General features: G+C 37.9%; 33 non-coding genes across 33 annotated transcripts; all 33 read left to right on the forward strand.

Annotated features, from left to right (window-relative positions):
• The first annotated feature begins 183 nt into the window (after window positions 1-183).
• trnac-gca (transfer RNA cysteine (anticodon GCA)) lies at window positions 184-255 on the forward strand. The gene has a single exon. It is a non-coding gene; the product is annotated as a tRNA-Cys (tRNA).
• Window positions 256-678: 423 nt separating this feature from the next.
• Window positions 679-750, forward strand: trnac-gca (transfer RNA cysteine (anticodon GCA)). Its single transcript has one exon. It is a non-coding gene; the product is annotated as a tRNA-Cys (tRNA).
• A 423-nt stretch (window positions 751-1,173) lies between these two features.
• Window positions 1,174-1,245, forward strand: trnac-gca (transfer RNA cysteine (anticodon GCA)). The gene has a single exon. It is a non-coding gene; the product is annotated as a tRNA-Cys (tRNA).
• Window positions 1,246-1,667: 422 nt separating this feature from the next.
• trnac-gca (transfer RNA cysteine (anticodon GCA)) lies at window positions 1,668-1,739 on the forward strand. Its single transcript has one exon. It is a non-coding gene; the product is annotated as a tRNA-Cys (tRNA).
• Window positions 1,740-2,163: 424 nt separating this feature from the next.
• Window positions 2,164-2,235, forward strand: trnac-gca (transfer RNA cysteine (anticodon GCA)). The gene has a single exon. It is a non-coding gene; the product is annotated as a tRNA-Cys (tRNA).
• Window positions 2,236-2,658: 423 nt separating this feature from the next.
• trnac-gca (transfer RNA cysteine (anticodon GCA)) lies at window positions 2,659-2,730 on the forward strand. The gene has a single exon. It is a non-coding gene; the product is annotated as a tRNA-Cys (tRNA).
• A 421-nt stretch (window positions 2,731-3,151) lies between these two features.
• On the forward strand, window positions 3,152-3,223 carry trnac-gca (transfer RNA cysteine (anticodon GCA)). Its single transcript has one exon. It is a non-coding gene; the product is annotated as a tRNA-Cys (tRNA).
• Window positions 3,224-3,642: 419 nt separating this feature from the next.
• trnac-gca (transfer RNA cysteine (anticodon GCA)) lies at window positions 3,643-3,714 on the forward strand. The gene has a single exon. It is a non-coding gene; the product is annotated as a tRNA-Cys (tRNA).
• Window positions 3,715-4,136: 422 nt separating this feature from the next.
• On the forward strand, window positions 4,137-4,208 carry trnac-gca (transfer RNA cysteine (anticodon GCA)). The gene has a single exon. It is a non-coding gene; the product is annotated as a tRNA-Cys (tRNA).
• A 421-nt stretch (window positions 4,209-4,629) lies between these two features.
• trnac-gca (transfer RNA cysteine (anticodon GCA)) lies at window positions 4,630-4,701 on the forward strand. Its single transcript has one exon. It is a non-coding gene; the product is annotated as a tRNA-Cys (tRNA).
• Window positions 4,702-5,123: 422 nt separating this feature from the next.
• trnac-gca (transfer RNA cysteine (anticodon GCA)) lies at window positions 5,124-5,195 on the forward strand. Its single transcript has one exon. It is a non-coding gene; the product is annotated as a tRNA-Cys (tRNA).
• A 420-nt stretch (window positions 5,196-5,615) lies between these two features.
• Window positions 5,616-5,687, forward strand: trnac-gca (transfer RNA cysteine (anticodon GCA)). Its single transcript has one exon. It is a non-coding gene; the product is annotated as a tRNA-Cys (tRNA).
• A 422-nt stretch (window positions 5,688-6,109) lies between these two features.
• trnac-gca (transfer RNA cysteine (anticodon GCA)) lies at window positions 6,110-6,181 on the forward strand. Its single transcript has one exon. It is a non-coding gene; the product is annotated as a tRNA-Cys (tRNA).
• A 422-nt stretch (window positions 6,182-6,603) lies between these two features.
• Window positions 6,604-6,675, forward strand: trnac-gca (transfer RNA cysteine (anticodon GCA)). Its single transcript has one exon. It is a non-coding gene; the product is annotated as a tRNA-Cys (tRNA).
• A 417-nt stretch (window positions 6,676-7,092) lies between these two features.
• On the forward strand, window positions 7,093-7,164 carry trnac-gca (transfer RNA cysteine (anticodon GCA)). The gene has a single exon. It is a non-coding gene; the product is annotated as a tRNA-Cys (tRNA).
• Window positions 7,165-7,585: 421 nt separating this feature from the next.
• Window positions 7,586-7,657, forward strand: trnac-gca (transfer RNA cysteine (anticodon GCA)). Its single transcript has one exon. It is a non-coding gene; the product is annotated as a tRNA-Cys (tRNA).
• A 422-nt stretch (window positions 7,658-8,079) lies between these two features.
• On the forward strand, window positions 8,080-8,151 carry trnac-gca (transfer RNA cysteine (anticodon GCA)). The gene has a single exon. It is a non-coding gene; the product is annotated as a tRNA-Cys (tRNA).
• Window positions 8,152-8,573: 422 nt separating this feature from the next.
• trnac-gca (transfer RNA cysteine (anticodon GCA)) lies at window positions 8,574-8,645 on the forward strand. The gene has a single exon. It is a non-coding gene; the product is annotated as a tRNA-Cys (tRNA).
• A 421-nt stretch (window positions 8,646-9,066) lies between these two features.
• trnac-gca (transfer RNA cysteine (anticodon GCA)) lies at window positions 9,067-9,138 on the forward strand. The gene has a single exon. It is a non-coding gene; the product is annotated as a tRNA-Cys (tRNA).
• A 422-nt stretch (window positions 9,139-9,560) lies between these two features.
• trnac-gca (transfer RNA cysteine (anticodon GCA)) lies at window positions 9,561-9,632 on the forward strand. Its single transcript has one exon. It is a non-coding gene; the product is annotated as a tRNA-Cys (tRNA).
• A 423-nt stretch (window positions 9,633-10,055) lies between these two features.
• On the forward strand, window positions 10,056-10,127 carry trnac-gca (transfer RNA cysteine (anticodon GCA)). Its single transcript has one exon. It is a non-coding gene; the product is annotated as a tRNA-Cys (tRNA).
• Window positions 10,128-10,596: 469 nt separating this feature from the next.
• On the forward strand, window positions 10,597-10,668 carry trnac-gca (transfer RNA cysteine (anticodon GCA)). The gene has a single exon. It is a non-coding gene; the product is annotated as a tRNA-Cys (tRNA).
• A 421-nt stretch (window positions 10,669-11,089) lies between these two features.
• On the forward strand, window positions 11,090-11,161 carry trnac-gca (transfer RNA cysteine (anticodon GCA)). The gene has a single exon. It is a non-coding gene; the product is annotated as a tRNA-Cys (tRNA).
• A 429-nt stretch (window positions 11,162-11,590) lies between these two features.
• On the forward strand, window positions 11,591-11,662 carry trnac-gca (transfer RNA cysteine (anticodon GCA)). Its single transcript has one exon. It is a non-coding gene; the product is annotated as a tRNA-Cys (tRNA).
• A 424-nt stretch (window positions 11,663-12,086) lies between these two features.
• Window positions 12,087-12,158, forward strand: trnac-gca (transfer RNA cysteine (anticodon GCA)). The gene has a single exon. It is a non-coding gene; the product is annotated as a tRNA-Cys (tRNA).
• A 420-nt stretch (window positions 12,159-12,578) lies between these two features.
• Window positions 12,579-12,650, forward strand: trnac-gca (transfer RNA cysteine (anticodon GCA)). Its single transcript has one exon. It is a non-coding gene; the product is annotated as a tRNA-Cys (tRNA).
• A 419-nt stretch (window positions 12,651-13,069) lies between these two features.
• Window positions 13,070-13,141, forward strand: trnac-gca (transfer RNA cysteine (anticodon GCA)). The gene has a single exon. It is a non-coding gene; the product is annotated as a tRNA-Cys (tRNA).
• A 420-nt stretch (window positions 13,142-13,561) lies between these two features.
• On the forward strand, window positions 13,562-13,633 carry trnac-gca (transfer RNA cysteine (anticodon GCA)). The gene has a single exon. It is a non-coding gene; the product is annotated as a tRNA-Cys (tRNA).
• A 421-nt stretch (window positions 13,634-14,054) lies between these two features.
• On the forward strand, window positions 14,055-14,126 carry trnac-gca (transfer RNA cysteine (anticodon GCA)). Its single transcript has one exon. It is a non-coding gene; the product is annotated as a tRNA-Cys (tRNA).
• Window positions 14,127-14,548: 422 nt separating this feature from the next.
• On the forward strand, window positions 14,549-14,620 carry trnac-gca (transfer RNA cysteine (anticodon GCA)). The gene has a single exon. It is a non-coding gene; the product is annotated as a tRNA-Cys (tRNA).
• Window positions 14,621-15,041: 421 nt separating this feature from the next.
• On the forward strand, window positions 15,042-15,113 carry trnac-gca (transfer RNA cysteine (anticodon GCA)). Its single transcript has one exon. It is a non-coding gene; the product is annotated as a tRNA-Cys (tRNA).
• Window positions 15,114-15,533: 420 nt separating this feature from the next.
• trnac-gca (transfer RNA cysteine (anticodon GCA)) lies at window positions 15,534-15,605 on the forward strand. The gene has a single exon. It is a non-coding gene; the product is annotated as a tRNA-Cys (tRNA).
• Window positions 15,606-16,022: 417 nt separating this feature from the next.
• On the forward strand, window positions 16,023-16,094 carry trnac-gca (transfer RNA cysteine (anticodon GCA)). The gene has a single exon. It is a non-coding gene; the product is annotated as a tRNA-Cys (tRNA).
• Window positions 16,095-16,438: the final 344 nt, after the last annotated feature.

Below are 16,438 nucleotides of genomic sequence, written 5' to 3' on the forward strand. Positions count from 1 at the left end.
GGTGGAAGTGCAACAGACTTCAGATCAATAGGTCTCAGATTGTAATTTTTTTGTCATCTTGAAATCAAATATTTTACCTAGGTATGTTTTCAGAAGGAAGGTGTTCTTTATCAGTTTTTGTTGATCTCCAGCTATAATGTCCCTTATAAGACAATTTTTCCACCTTTAGATATTTTCTAGCAGAGGGGTATAGCTCAGTGGTAGAGCATTTGACTGCAGATCAAGAGGTCCCAGGTTCAAATCCTGATGCCCCCTTAACATCAAGTGCTTTCAAAGAGTATTTTGAGTGTAGGGGAATATTTTTTAGAATATGTCACTCAGTGAAAAATGTCCCTTATTAGACAATTTCTCACGTTCAAATCCTGGCACCCCCTTGAAATCAAGTTCTTTCTAAGTGTATCTTGAGAGAGGGAGTGCTGCTTTTTTGGTTATGTTACTCAGTCTAAAATGTCCCTCATTCAATGGTTTTTCTCTGTCAGACAGTTCCTAACAGAGGTGGAAGTGCAACAGACTTCAGATCAATAGGTCTCAGATTGTAATTTTTTTGTCATCTTGAAATCAAATATTTTACCTAGGTATGTTTTCAGAAGGAAGGTGTTCTTTATCAGTTTTTGTTGATCTCCAGCTATAATGTCCCTTATAAGACAATTTTTCCACCTTTAGATAGTTTCTAGCAGAGGGGGTATAGCTCAGTGGTAGAGCATTTGACTGCAGATCAAGAGGTCCCAGGTTCAAATCCTGATGCCCCCTTAACATCAAGTGCTTTCAAAGAGTATTTTGAGTGTAGGGGAATCTTTTTTAGAATATGTCACTCAGTGAAAAATGTCCCTTATTAGACAATTTCTCACGTTCAAATCCTGGCACCCCCTTGAAATCAAGTTCTTTCTAAGTGTATCTTGAGAGAGGGAGTGCTGCTTTTTTGGTTATGTTACTCAGTCTAAAATGTCCCTCATTCAATGGTTTTTCTCTGTCAGACAGTTCCTAACAGAGGTGGAAGTGCAACAGACTTCAGATCAATAGGTCTCAGATTGTAATTTTTTTGTCATCTTGAAATCAAATATTTTACCTAGGTATGTTTTCAGAAGGAAGGTGTTCTTTATCAGTTTTTGTTGATCTCCAGCTATAATGTCCCTTATAAGACAATTTTTCCACCTTTAGATAGTTTCTAGCAGAGGTGGTATAGCTCAGTGGTAGAGCATTTGACTGCAGATCAAGAGGTCCCAGGTTCAAATCCTGGTGCCCCCTTAACATCAAGTGCTTTCAAAGAGTATTTTGAGTGTAGGGGAATATTTTTTAGAATATGTCACTCAGTGAAAAATGTCCCTTATTAGACAATTTCTCACGTTCAAATCCTGGCACCCCCTTGAAATCAAGTTCTTTCTAAGTGTATCTTGAGAGAGGGAGTGCTGCTTTTTTGGTTATGTTACTCAGTCTAAAATGTCCCTCATTCAATGGTTTTTCTCTGTCAGACAGTTCCTAACAGAGGTGGAAGTGCAACAGACTTCAGATCAATAGGTCTCAGATTGTAATTTTTTTGTCATCTTGAAATCAAATATTTTACCTAGTTATGTTTTCAGAAGGAAGGTGTTTTTTTCAGTTTTTGTTGATCTCCAGCTATAATGTCCCTTATAAGACAATTTTTCCACCTTTAGATAGTTTCTAGCAGAGGGGGTATAGCTCAGTGGTAGAGCATTTGACTGCAGATCAAGAGGTCCCAGGTTCAAATCCTGATGCCCCCTTAACATCAAGTGCTTTCAAAGAGTATTTTGAGTGTAGGGGACTCTTTTTTTAGAATATGTCACTCAGTGAAAAATGTCCCTTATTAGACAATTTCTCACGTTCAAATCCTGGCACCCCCTTGAAATCAAGTTCTTTCTAAGTGTATCTTGAGAGAGGGAGTGCTGCTTTTTTGGTTATGTTACTCAGTCTAAAATGTCCCTCATTCAATGGTTTTTCTCTGTCAGACAGTTCCTAACAGAGGTGGAAGTGCAACAGACTTCAGATCAATAGGTCTCAGATTGTAATTTTTTTGTCATCTTGAAATCAAATATTTTACCTAGGTATGTTTTCAGAAGGAAGGTGTTCTTTATCAGTTTTTGTTGATCTCCAGCTATAATGTCCCTTATAAGACAATTTTTCCACCTTTAGATAGTTTCTAGCAGAGGGGGTATAGCTCAGTGGTAGAGCATTTGACTGCAGATCAAGAGGTCCCAGGTTCAAATCCTGATGCCCCCTTAACATCAAGTGCTTTCAAAGAGTATTTTGAGTGTAGGGGAATCTTTTTTAGAATATGTCACTCAGTGAAAAATGTCCCTTATTAGACAATTTCTCACGTTCAAATCCTGGCACCCCCTTGAAATCAAGTTCTTTCTAAGTGTATCTTGAGAGAGGGAGTGCTGCTTTTTTGGTTATGTTACTCAGTCTAAAATGTCCCTCATTCAATGGTTTTTCTCTGTCAGACAGTTCCGAACAGAGGTGGAAGTGCAACAGACTTCAGATCAATAGGTCTCAGATTGTAATTTTTTTGTCATCTTGAAATCAAATATTTTACCTAGTTATGTTTTCAGAAGGAAGGTGTTTTTTTTCAGTTTTTGTTGATCTCCAGCTATAATGTCCCTTATAAGACAATTTTTCCACCTTTAGATAGTTTCTAGCAGAGGGGGTATAGCTCAGTGGTAGAGCATTTGACTGCAGATCAAGAGGTCCCAGGTTCAAATCCTGATGCCCCCTTAAAATCAAGTGCTTTCAAAGAGTATTTTGAGTGTAGGGGACTCTTTTTTTAGAATATGTCACTCAGTGAAAAATGTCCCTTATTAGACAATTTCTCACGTTCAAATCCTGGCACCCCTTGAAATCAAGTTCTTTCTAAGTGTATCTTGAGAGAGGGAGTGCTGCTTTTTTGGTTATGTTACTCAGTCTAAAATGTCCCTCATTCAATGGTTTTTCTCTGTCAGACAGTTCCTAACAGAGGTGGAAGTGCAACAGACTTCAGATCAATAGGTCTCAGATTGTAATTTTTTTGTCATCTTGAAATCAAATATTTTACCTAGTTATGTTTTCAGAAGGAAGGTGTTTTTATCAGTTTTTGTTGATCTCCAGCTATAATGTCCCTTATAAGACAATTTTTCCACCTTTAGATAGTTTCTAGCAGAGGGGTATAGCTCAGTGGTAGAGCATTTGACTGCAGATCAAGAGGTCCCAGGTTCAAATCCTGATGCCCCCTTAACATCAAGTGCTTTCAAAGAGTATTTTGAGTGTAGGGGAACTTTTTTAGAATATGTCACTCAGTGAAAAATGTCCCTTATTAGACAATTTCTCACGTTCAAATCCTGGCACCCCTTGAAATCAAGTTCTTTCTAAGTGTATCTTGAGAGAGGGAGTGCTGCTTTTTTGGTTATGTTACTCAGTCTATAATGTCCCTCATTCAATGGTTTTTCTCTGTCAGACAGTTCCTAACAGAGGTGGAAGTGCAACAGACTTCAGATCAATAGGTCTCAGATTGTAATTTTTTTGTCATCTTGAAATCAAATATTTTACCTAGTTATGTTTTCAGAAGGAAGGTGTTTTTTTCAGTTTTTGTTGATCTCCAGCTATAATGTCCCTTATAAGACAATTTTTCCACCTTTAGATAGTTTCTAGCAGAGGGGTATAGCTCAGTGGTAGAGCATTTGACTGCAGATCAAGAGGTCCCAGGTTCAAATCCTGATGCCCCCTTAACATCAAGTGCTTTCAAAGAGTATTTTGAGTGTAGGGGAATATTTTTTAGAATATGTCACTCAGTGAAAAATGTCCCTTATTAGACAATTTCTCACGTTCAAATCCTGGCACCCCCTTGAAATCAAGTTCTTTCTAAGTGTATCTTGAGAGAGGGAGTGCTGCTTTTTTGGTTATGTTACTCAGTCTAAAATGTCCCTCATTCAATGGTTTTTCTCTGTCAGACAGTTCCTAACAGAGGTGGAAGTGCAACAGACTTCAGATCAATAGGTCTCAGATTGTAATTTTTTTGTCATCTTGAAATCAAATATTTTACCTAGTTATGTTTTCAGAAGGAAGGTGTTTTTTTCAGTTTTTGTTGATCTCCAGCTATAATGTCCCTTATAAGACAATTTTTCCACCTTTAGATAGTTTCTAGCAGAGGGGGTATAGCTCAGTGGTAGAGCATTTGACTGCAGATCAAGAGGTCCCAGGTTCAAATCCTGATGCCCCCTTAAAATCAAGTGCTTTCAAAGAGTATTTTGAGTGTAGGGGACTCTTTTTTTAGAATATGTCACTCAGTGAAAAATGTCCCTTATTAGACAATTTCTCACGTTCAAATCCTGGCACCCCCTTGAAATCAAGTTCTTTCTAAGTGTATCTTGAGAGAGGGAGTGCTGCTTTTTGGTTATGTTACTCAGTCTAAAATGTCCCTCATTCAATGGTTTTTCTCTGTCAGACAGTTCCTAACAGAGGTGGAAGTGCAACAGACTTCAGATCAATAGGTCTCAGATTGTAATTTTTTTGTCATCTTGAAATCAAATATTTTACCTAGTTATGTTTTCAGAAGGAAGGTGTTTTTTCAGTTTTTGTTGATCTCCAGCTATAATGTCCCTTATAAGACAATTTTTCCACCTTTAGATAGTTTCTAGCAGAGGGGGTATAGCTCAGTGGTAGAGCATTTGACTGCAGATCAAGAGGTCCCAGGTTCAAATCCTGATGCCCCCTTAACATCAAGTGCTTTCAAAGAGTATTTTGAGTGTAGGGGAATATTTTTTAGAATATGTCACTCAGTGAAAAATGTCCCTTATTAGACAATTTCTCACGTTCAAATCCTGGCACCCCCTTGAAATCAAGTTCTTTCTAAGTGTATCTTGAGAGAGGGAGTGCTGCTTTTTTGGTTATGTTACTCAGTCTAAAATGTCCCTCATTCAATGGTTTTTCTCTGTCAGACAGTTCCTAACAGAGGTGGAAGTGCAACAGACTTCAGATCAATAGGTCTCAGATTGTAATTTTTTTGTCATCTTGAAATCAAATATTTTACCTAGTTATGTTTTCAGAAGGAAGGTGTTTTTTTCAGTTTTTGTTGATCTCCAGCTATAATGTCCCTTATAAGACAATTTTTCCACCTTTAGATAGTTTCTAGCAGAGGGGGTATAGCTCAGTGGTAGAGCATTTGACTGCAGATCAAGAGGTCCCAGGTTCAAATCCTGATGCCCCCTTAACATCAAGTGCTTTCAAAGAGTATTTTGAGTGTAGGGGAATATTTTTTAGAATATGTCACTCAGTGAAAAATGTCCCTTATTAGACAATTTCTCACGTTCAAATCCTGGCACCCCCTTGAAATCAAGTTCTTTCTAAGTGTATCTTGAGAGAGGGAGTGCTGCTTTTTTGGTTATGTTACTCAGTCTAAAATGTCCCTCATTCAATGGTTTTTCTCTGTCAGACAGTTCCTAACAGAGGTGGAAGTGCAACAGACTTCAGATCAATAGGTCTCAGATTGTAATTTTTTTGTCATCTTGAAATCAAATATTTTACCTAGTTATGTTTTCAGAAGGAAGGTGTTTTTTCAGTTTTTGTTGATCTCCAGCTATAATGTCCCTTATAAGACAATTTTTCCACCTTTAGATAGTTTATAGCAGAGGGGTATAGCTCAGTGGTAGAGCATTTGACTGCAGATCAAGAGGTCCCAGGTTCAAATCCTGATGCCCCCTTAACATCAAGTGCTTTCAAAGAGTATTTTGAGTGTAGGGGAATCTTTTTTAGAATATGTCACTCAGTGAAAAATGTCCCTTATTAGACAATTTCTCACGTTCAAATCCTGGCACCCCCTTGAAATCAAGTGCTTTCTAAGTGTATCTTGAGAGAGGGAGTGCTGCTTTTTTGGTTATGTTACTCAGTCTAAAAGGACCCTCATTCAATGGTTTTTCTCTGTCAGACAGTTCCTAACAGAGGTGGAAGTGCAACAGACTTCAGATCAATAGGTCTCAGATTGTAATTTTTTTTGTCATCTTGAAATCAAATATTTTACCTAGTTATGTTTTCAGAAGGAAGGTGTTTTTTTCAGTTTTTGTTGATCTCCAGCTATAATGTCCCTTATAAGACAATTTTTCCACCTTTAGATAGTTTATAGCAGAGGGGTATAGCTCAGTAGTAGAGCATTTGACTGCAGATCAAGAGGTCCCAGGTTTAAATCCTGGTACCCCCTTGACATCAAGTGCTTTCAAAGAGTATTTTGAGTGTAGGGGAATTTTTTTTAGAATATGTCACTCGGTGAAAAATGTCCCTTATTAGACAATTTCTCACGTTCAAATCCTGGCACCCCCTTGAAATCAAGTTCTTTCTAAGTGTATCTTGAGAGAGGGAGTGCTGCTTTTTTGGTTATGTTACTCAGTCTAAAATGTCCCTCATTCAATGGTTTTTCTCTGTCAGACAGTTCCTAACAGAGGTGGAAGTGCAACAGACTTCAGATCAATAGGTCTCAGATTGTAATTTTTTTGTCATCTTGAAATCAAATATTTTACCTAGGTATGTTTTCAGAAGGAAGGTGTTCTTTATCAGTTTTTGTTGATCTCCAGCTATAATGTCCCTTATAAGACAATTTTTCCACCTTTAGGTAGTTTCTAGCAGAGGGGTATAGCTCAGTGGTAGAGCATTTGACTGCAGATCAAGAGGTCCCAGGTTCAAATCCTGATGCCCCCTTAACATCAAGTGCTTTCAAAGAGTATTTTGAGTGTAGGGGAATCTTTTTTAGAATATGTCACTCAGTGAAAAATGTCCCTTATTAGACAATTTCTCACGTTCAAATCCTGGCACCCCTTGAAATCAAGTTCTTTCTAAGTGTATCTTGAGAGAGGGAGTGCTGCTTTTTGGTTATGTTACTCAGTCTAAAATGTCCCTCATTCAATGGTTTTTCTCTGTCAGACAGTTCCTAACAGAGGTGGAAGTGCAACAGACTTCAGATCAATAGGTCTCAGATTGTAATTTTTTGTCATCTTGAAATCAAATATTTTACCTAGGTATGTTTTCAGAAGGAAGGTGTTTTTTCAGTTTTTGTTGATCTCCAGCTATAATGTCCCTTATAAGACAATTTTTCCACCTTTAGATAGTTTCTAGCAGAGGGGTATAGCTCAGTGGTAGAGCATTTGACTGCAGATCAAGAGGTCCCAGGTTCAAATCCTGATGCCCCCTTAACATCAAGTGCTTTCAAAGAGTATTTTGAGTGTAGGGGAATATTTTTAGAATATGTCACTCAGTGAAAAATGTCCCTTATTAGACAATTTCTCACGTTCAAATCCTGGCACCCCTTGAAATCAAGTGCTTTCTAAGTGTATCTTGAGAGAGGGAGTGCTGCTTTTTTGGTTATGTTACTCAGTCTAAAATGTCCCTCATTCAATGGTTTTTCTCTGTCAGACAGTTCCGAACAGAGGTGGAAGTGCAACAGACTTCAGATCAATAGGTCTCAGATTGTAATTTTTTTGTCATCTTGAAATCAAATATTTTACCTAGTTATGTTTTCAGAAGGAAGGTGTTTTTTTTCAGTTTTTGTTGATCTCCAGCTATAATGTCCCTTATAAGACAATTTTTCCACCTTTAGATAGTTTCTAGCAGAGGGGGTATAGCTCAGTGGTAGAGCATTTGACTGCAGATCAAGAGGTCCCAGGTTCAAATCCTGGTGCCCCCTTAACATCAAGTGCTTTCAAAGAGTATTTTGAGTGTAGGGGAATATTTTTAGAATATGTCACTCGGTGAAAAATGTCCCTTATTAGACAATTTCTCACGTTCAAATCCTGGCACCCCCTTGAAATCAAGTTCTTTCTAAGTGTATCTTGAGAGAGGGAGTGCTGCTTTTTTGGTTATGTTACTCAGTCTAAAATGTCCCTCATTCAATGGTTTTTCTCTGTCAGACAGTTCCTAACAGAGGTGGAAGTGCAACAGACTTCAGATCAATAGGTCTCAGATTGTAATTTTTTTGTCATCTTGAAATCAAATATTTTACCTAGGTATGTTTTCAGAAGGAAGGTGTTCTTTATCAGTTTTTGTTGATCTCCAGCTATAATGTCCCTTATAAGACAATTTTTCCACCTTTAGATAGTTTCTAGCAGAGGGGGTATAGCTCAGTGGTAGAGCATTTGACTGCAGATCAAGAGGTCCCAGGTTCAAATCCTGGTGCCCCCTTAACATCAAGTGCTTTCAAAGAGTATTTTGAGTGTAGGGGAATATTTTTTAGAATATGTCACTCGGTGAAAAATGTCCCTTATTAGACAATTTCTCACGTTCAAATCCTGGCACCCCCTTGAAATCAAGTTCTTTCTAAGTGTATCTTGAGAGAGGGAGTGCTGCTTTTTTGGTTATGTTACTCAGTCTAAAATGTCCCTCATTCAATGGTTTTTCTCTGTCAGACAGTTCCTAACAGAGGTGGAAGTGCAACAGACTTCAGATCAATAGGTCTCAGATTGTAATTTTTTTGTCATCTTGAAATCAAATATTTTACCTAGTTATGTTTTCAGAAGGAAGGTGTTTTTTTCAGTTTTTGTTGATCTCCAGCTATAATGTCCCTTATAAGACAATTTTTCCACCTTTAGATAGTTTCTAGCAGAGGGGGTATAGCTCAGTGGTAGAGCATTTGACTGCAGATCAAGAGGTCCCAGGTTCAAATCCTGATGCCCCCTTAACATCAAGTGCTTTCAAAGAGTATTTTGAGTGTAGGGGAATATTTTTTAGAATATGTCACTCAGTGAAAAATGTCCCTTATTAGACAATTTCTCACGTTCAAATCCTGGCACCCCCTTGAAATCAAGTTCTTTCTAAGTGTATCTTGAGAGAGGGAGTGCTGCTTTTTTGGTTATGTTACTCAGTCTAAAATGTCCCTCATTCAATGGTTTTTCTCTGTCAGACAGTTCCTAACAGAGGTGGAAGTGCAACAGACTTCAGATCAATAGGTCTCAGATTGTAATTTTTTGTCATCTTGAAATCAAATATTTTACCTAGTTATGTTTTCAGAAGGAAGGTGTTTTTTTCAGTTTTTGTTGATCTCCAGCTATAATGTCCCTTATAAGACAATTTTTCCACCTTTAGATAGTTTCTAGCAGAGGGGGTATAGCTCAGTGGTAGAGCATTTGACTGCAGATCAAGAGGTCCCAGGTTCAAATCCTGATGCCCCCTTAACATCAAGTGCTTTCAAAGAGTATTTTGAGTGTAGGGGAATATTTTTTAGAATATGTCACTCAGTGAAAAATGTCCCTTATTAGACAATTTCTCACGTTCAAATCCTGGCACCCCCCTTGAAATCAAGTTCTTTCTAAGTGTATCTTGAGAGAGGGAGTGCTGCTTTTTTGGTTATGTTACTCAGTCTAAAATGTCCCTCATTCAATGGTTTTTCTCTGTCAGACAGTTCCTAACAGAGGTGGAAGTGCAACAGACTTCAGATCAATAGGTCTCAGATTGTAATTTTTTTGTCATCTTGAAATCAAATATTTTACCTAGTTATGTTTTCAGAAGGAAGGTGTTTTTATCAGTTTTTGTTGATCTCCAGCTATAATGTCCCTTATAAGACAATTTTTCCACCTTTAGATAGTTTCTAGCAGAGGGGTATAGCTCAGTGGTAGAGCATTTGACTGCAGATCAAGAGGTCCCAGGTTCAAATCCTGATGCCCCCTTAACATCAAGTGCTTTCAAAGAGTATTTTGAGTGTAGGGGAATACTTTTTAGAATATGTCACTCAGTGAAAAATGTCCCTTATTAGACAATTTCTCACGTTCAAATCCTGGCACCCCCTTGAAATCAAGTTCTTTCTAAGTGTATCTTGAGAGAGGGAGTGCTGCTTTTTTGGTTATGTTACTCAGTCTAAAATGTCCCTCATTCAATGGTTTTTCTCTGTCAGACAGTTCCTAACAGAGGTGGAAGTGCAACAGACTTCAGATCAATAGGTCTCAGATTGTAATTTTTTTGTCATCTTGAAATCAAATATTTTACCTAGTTATGTTTTCAGAAGGAAGGTGTTTTTTTTCAGTTTTTGTTGATCTCCAGCTATAATGTCCCTTATAAGACCATTTTTCCACCTGTAGATAGTTTCTAGCAGAGGGGGTATAGCTCAGTGGTAGAGCATTTGACTGCAGATCAAGAGGTCCCAGGTTCAAATCCTGGTGCCCCCTTAACATCAAGTGCTTTCAAAGAGTATTTTGAGTGTAGGGGACTCTTTTTTAGAATATGTCACTCAGTGAAAAATGTCCCCTATTAGACAATTTCTCACGTTCAAATCCTGGCACCCCCTTGAAATCAAGTTCTTTCTAAGTGTATCTTGAGAGAGGGAGTGCTGCTTTTTTGGTTATGTTACTCAGTCTAAAATGTCCCTCATTCAATGGTTTTTCTCTGTCAGACAGTTCCGTTCCAGTTTTTAGAGCATTTGACTGCAGATCTCAGGTTCAGCCCCTTAACAGAGGTGGAAGTGCAACAGACTTCAGATCAATAGGTCTCAGATTGTAATTTTTTTGTCATCTTGAAATCAAATATTTTACCTAGTTATGTTTTCAGAAGGAAGGTGTTTTTTTCAGTTTTTGTTGATCTCCAGCTATAATGTCCCTTATAAGACAATTTTTCCACCTTTAGATAGTTTCTAGCAGAGGGGGTATAGCTCAGTGGTAGAGCATTTGACTGCAGATCAAGAGGTCCCAGGTTCAAATCCTGATGCCCCCTTAACATCAAGTGCTTTCAAAGAGTATTTTGAGTGTAGGGGACTCTTTTTTAGAATATGTCACTCAGTGAAAAATGTCCCTTATTAGACAATTTCTCACGTTCAAATCCTGGCACCCCCTTGAAATCAAGTTCTTTCTAAGTGTATCTTGAGAGAGGGAGTGCTGCTTTTTTGGTTATGTTACTCAGTCTAAAATGTCCCTCATTCAATGGTTTTTCTCTGTCAGACAGTTCCTAACAGAGGTGGAAGTGCAACAGACTTCAGATCAATAGGTCTCAGATTGTAATTTTTTTGTCATCTTGAAATCAAATATTTTACCTAGTTATGTTTTCAGAAGGAAGGTGTTTTTTTCAGTTTTTGTTGATCTCCAGCTATAATGTCCCTTATAAGACAATTTTTCCACCTTTAGATAGTTTATAGCAGAGGGGTATAGCTCAGTGGTAGAGCATTTGACTGCAGATCAAGAGGTCCCAGGTTCAAATCCTGATGCCCCCTTAACATCAAGTGCTTTCAAAGAGTATTTTGAGTGTAGGGGAATATTTTTTAGAATATGTCACTCAGTGAAAAATGTCCCTTATTAGACAATTTCTCACGTTCAAATCCTGGCACCCCCTTGAAATCAAGTTCTTTCTAAGTGTATCTTGAGAGAGGGAGTGCTGCTTTTTTGGTTATGTTACTCAGTCTAAAATGTCCCTCATTCAATGGTTTTTCTCTGTCAGACAGTTCCTAACAGAGGTGGAAGTGCAACAGACTTCAGATCAATAGGTCTCAGATTGTAATTTTTTTGTCATCTTGAAATCAAATATTTTACCTAGTTATGTTTTCAGAAGGAAGGTGTTTTTTTCAGTTTTTGTTGATCTCCAGCTATAATGTCCCTTATAAGACAATTTTTCCACCTTTAGATAGTTTCTAGCAGAGGGGTATAGGGGTATAGCTCAGTGGTAGAGCATTTGACTGCAGATCAAGAGGTCCCAGGTTCAAATCCTGATGCCCCCTTAACATCAAGTGCTTTCAAAGAGTATTTTGAGTGTAGGGGATATCTTTTTTAGAATATGTCACTCAGTGAAAAATGTCCCTTATTAGACAATTTCTCACGTTCAAATCCTGGCACCCCTTGAAATCAAGTTCTTTCTAAGTGTATCTTGAGAGAGGGAGTGCTGCTTTTTTGGTTATGTTACTCAGTCTAAAATGTCCCTCATTCAATGGTTTTTCTCTGTCAGACAGTTCCTAACAGAGGTGGAAGTGCAACAGACTTCAGATCAATAGGTCTCAGATTGTAATTTTTTTTGTCATCTTGAAATCAAATATTTTACCTAGTTATGTTTTCAGAAGGAAGGTGTTTTTTTTCAGTTTTTGTTGATCTCCAGCTATAATGTCCCTTATAAGACAATTTTTCCACCTTTAGATAGTTTCTAGCAGAGGGGGTATAGCTCAGTGGTAGAGCATTTGACTGCAGATCAAGAGGTCCCAGGTTCAAATCCTGATGCCCCCTTAACATCAAGTGCTTTCAAAGAGTATTTTGAGTGTAGGGGAATATTTTTTAGAATATGTCACTCAGTGAAAAATGTCCCTTATTAGACAATTTCTCACGTTCAAATCCTGGCACCCCCTTGAAATCAAGTTCTTTCTAAGTGTATCTTGAGAGAGGGAGTGCTGCTTTTTTGGTTATGTTACTCAGTCTAAAATGTCCCTCATTCAATGGTTTTTCTCTGTCAGACAGTTCCTAACAGAGGTGGAAGTGCAACAGACTTCAGATCAATAGGTCTCAGATTGTAATTTTTTTGTCATCTTGAAATCAAATATTTTACCTAGTTATGTTTTCAGAAGGAAGGTGTTTTTTCAGTTTTTGTTGATCTCCAGCTATAATGTCCCTTATAAGACAATTTTTCCACCTTTAGATAGTTTCTAGCAGAGGGGTATAGCTCAGTGGTAGAGCATTTGACTGCAGATCAAGAGGTCCCAGGTTCAAATCCTGATGCCCCCTTAACATCAAGTGCTTTCAAAGAGTATTTTGAGTGTAGGGGAATCTTTTTTAGAATATGTCACTCAGTGAAAAATGTCCCTTATTAGACAATTTCTCACGTTCAAATCCTGGCACCCCTTGAAATCAAGTTCTTTCTAAGTGTATCTTGAGAGAGGGAGTGCTGCTTTTTGGTTATGTTACTCAGTCTAAAATGTCCCTCATTCAATGGTTTTTCTCTGTCAGACAGTTCCTAACAGAGGTGGAAGTGCAACAGACTTCAGATCAATAGGTCTCAGATTGTAATTTTTTGTCATCTTGAAATCAAATATTTTACCTAGTTATGTTTTCAGAAGGAAGGTGTTCTTTTTCAGTTTTTGTTGATCTCCAGCTATAATGTCCCTTATAAGACAATTTTTCCACCTTTAGATAGTTTCTAGCAGAGGGGTATAGCTCAGTGGTAGAGCATTTGACTGCAGATCAAGAGGTCCCAGGTTCAAATCCTGATGCCCCCTTAACATCAAGTGCTTTCAAAGAGTATTTTGAGTGTAGGGGACTCTTTTTTTAGAATATGTCACTCAGTGAAAAATGTCCCTTATTAGACAATTTCTCACGTTCAAATCCTGGCACCCCTTGAAATCAAGTTCTTTCTAAGTGTATCTTGAGAGAGGGAGTGCTGCTTTTTTGGTTATGTTACTCAGTCTAAAATGTCCCTCATTCAATGTTTTTCTCTGTCAGACAGTTCCTAACAGAGGTGGAAGTGCAACAGACTTCAGATCAATAGGTCTCAGATTGTAATTTTTTTGTCATCTTGAAATCAAATATTTTACCTAGTTATGTTTTCAGAAGGAAGGTGTTCTTTTCAGTTTTTGTTGATCTCCAGCTATAATGTCCCTTATAAGACAATTTTTCCACCTTTAGATAGTTTCTAGCAGAGGGGTATAGCTCAGTGGTAGAGCATTTGACTGCAGATCAAGAGGTCCCAGGTTCAAATCCTGATGCCCCCTTAACATCAAGTGCTTTCAAAGAGTATTTTGAGTGTAGGGGAATATTTTTTAGAATATGTCACTCAGTGAAAAATGTCCCTTATTAGACAATTTCTCACGTTCAAATCCTGGCACCCCCTTGAAATCAAGTTCTTTCTAAGTGTATCTTGAGAGAGGGAGTGCTGCTTTTTTGGTTATGTTACTCAGTCTAAAATGTCCCTCATTCAATGTTTTTTCTCTGTCAGACAGTTCCGAACAGAGGTGGAAGTGCAACAGACTTCAGATCAATAGGTCTCAGATTGTAATTTTTTTGTAATCTTGAAATCAAATATTTTACCTAGGTATGTTTTCAGAAGGAAGGTGTTTTTTCAGTTTTTGTTGATCTCCAGCTATAATGTCCCTTATAAGACAATTTTTCCACCTTTAGATAGTTTCTAGCAGAGGGGGTATAGCTCAGTGGTAGAGCATTTGACTGCAGATCAAGAGGTCCCAGGTTCAAATCCTGATGCCCCCTTAACATCAAGTGCTTTCAAAGAGTATTTTGAGTGTAGGGGAATATTTTTTAGAATATGTCACTCAGTGAAAAATGTCCCTTATTAGACAATTTCTCACGTTCAAATCCTGGCACCCCCTTGAAATCAAGTTCTTTCTAAGTGTATCTTGAGAGAGGGAGTGCTGCTTTTTTGGTTATGTTACTCAGTCTAAAATGTCCCTCATTCAATGGTTTTTCTCTGTCAGACAGTTCCGAACAGAGGTGGAAGTGCAACAGACTTCAGATCAATAGGTCTCAGATTGTAATTTTTTGTCATCTTGAAATCAAATATTTTACCTAGTTATGTTTCCAGAAGGAAGGTGTTCTTTATCAGATTTTGTTGATCTCCAGCTATAATGTCCCTTATAAGACAATTTTTCCACCTTTAGATATTTTCTAGCAGAGGGGGTATAGCTCAGTGGTAGAGCATTTGACTGCAGATCAAGAGGTCCCAGGTTCAAATCCTGATGCCCCCTTAACATCAAGTGCTTTCAAAGAGTATTTTGAGTGTAGGGGAATATTTTTTAGAATATGTCACTCAGTGAAAAATGTCCCTTATTAGACAATTTCTCACGTTCAAATCCTGGCACCCCCTTGAAATCAAGTTCTTTCTAAGTGTATCTTGAGAGAGGGAGTGCTGCTTTTTTGGTTATGTTACTCAGTCTAAAATGTCCCTCATTCAATGGTTTTTCTCTGTCAGACAGTTCCTAACAGAGGTGGAAGTGCAACAGACTTCAGATCAATAGGTCTCAGATTGTAATTTTTTTGTCATCTTGAAATCAAATATTTTACCTAGTTATGTTTTCAGAAGGAAGGTGTTTTTTTCAGTTTTTGTTGATCTCCAGCTATAATGTCCCTTATAAGACAATTTTTCCACCTTTAGATAGTTTCTAGCAGAGGGGTATAGCTCAGTGGTAGAGCATTTGACTGCAGATCAAGAGGTCCCAGGTTCAAATCCTGATGCCCCCTTAACATCAAGTGCTTTCAAAGAGTATTTTGAGTGTAGGGGAATATTTTTTAGAATATGTCACTCAGTGAAAAATGTCCCTTATTAGACAATTTCTCACGTTCAAATCCTGGCACCCCCTTGAAATCAAGTTCTTTCTAAGTGTATCTTGAGAGAGGGAGTGCTGCTTTTTGGTTATGTTACTCAGTCTAAAATATCCCTCATTCAATGGTTTTTCTCTGTCAGACAGTTCCTAACAGAGGTGGAAGTGCAACAGACTTCAGATCAATAGGTCTCAGATTGTAATTTTTTGTCATCTTGAAATCAAATATTTTACCTAGTTATGTTTTCAGAAGGAAGGTGTTCTTTATCAGTTTTTGTTGATCTCCAGCTATAATGTCCCTTATAAGACAATTTTTCCACCTTTAGATAGTTTCTAGCAGAGGGGTATAGCTCAGTGGTAGAGCATTTGACTGCAGATCAAGAGGTCCCAGGTTCAAATCCTGGTGCCCCCTTAACATCAAGTGCTTTCAAAGAGTATTTTGAGTGTAGGGGAATTTTTTAGAATATGTCACTCAGTGAAAAATGTCCCTTATTAGACAATTTCTCACGTTCAAATCCTGGCACCCCTTGAAATCAAGTTCTTTCTAAGTGTATCTTGAGAGAGGGAGTGCTGCTTTTTTGGTTATGTTACTCAGTCTAAAATGTCCCTCATTCAATGGTTTTCTCTGTCAGACAGTTCCTAACAGAGGTGGAAGTGCAACAGACTTCAGATCAATAGGTCTCAGATTGTAATTTTTTGTCATCTTGAAATCAAATATTTTACCTAGGTATGTTCTCAGAAGGAAGGTGTTTTTTTCAGTTTTTGTTGATCTCCAGCTATAATGTCCCTTATAAGACAATTTTTCCACCTTTAGATAGTTTCTAGCAGAGGGGGTATAGCTCAGTGGTAGAGCATTTGACTGCAGATCAAGAGGTCCCAGGTTCAAATCCTGATGCCCCCTTAACATCAAGTGCTTTCAAAGAGTATTTTGAGTGTAGGGGAATGTTTTTTAGAATATGTCACTCAGTGAAAAATGTCCCTTATTAGACAATTTCTCACGTTCAAATCCTGGCACCCCCTTGAAATCAAGTTCTTTCTAAGTGTATCTTGAGAGAGGGAGTGCTGCTTTTTTGGTTATGTTACTCAGTCTAAAATGTCCCTCATTCAATGGTTTTTCTCTGTCAGACAGTTCCTAACAGAGGTGGAAGTGCAACAGACTTCAGATCAATAGGTCTCAGATTGTAATTTTTTTGTCATCTTGAAATCAAATATTTTACCTAGGTATGTTTTCAGAAGGAAGGTGTT

Source organism: Oncorhynchus keta, chromosome 30 (genome assembly GCF_023373465.1).
Source record: "Oncorhynchus keta strain PuntledgeMale-10-30-2019 chromosome 30, Oket_V2, whole genome shotgun sequence".
Taxonomy (NCBI): Eukaryota; Metazoa; Chordata; class Actinopteri; order Salmoniformes; family Salmonidae; genus Oncorhynchus; species Oncorhynchus keta.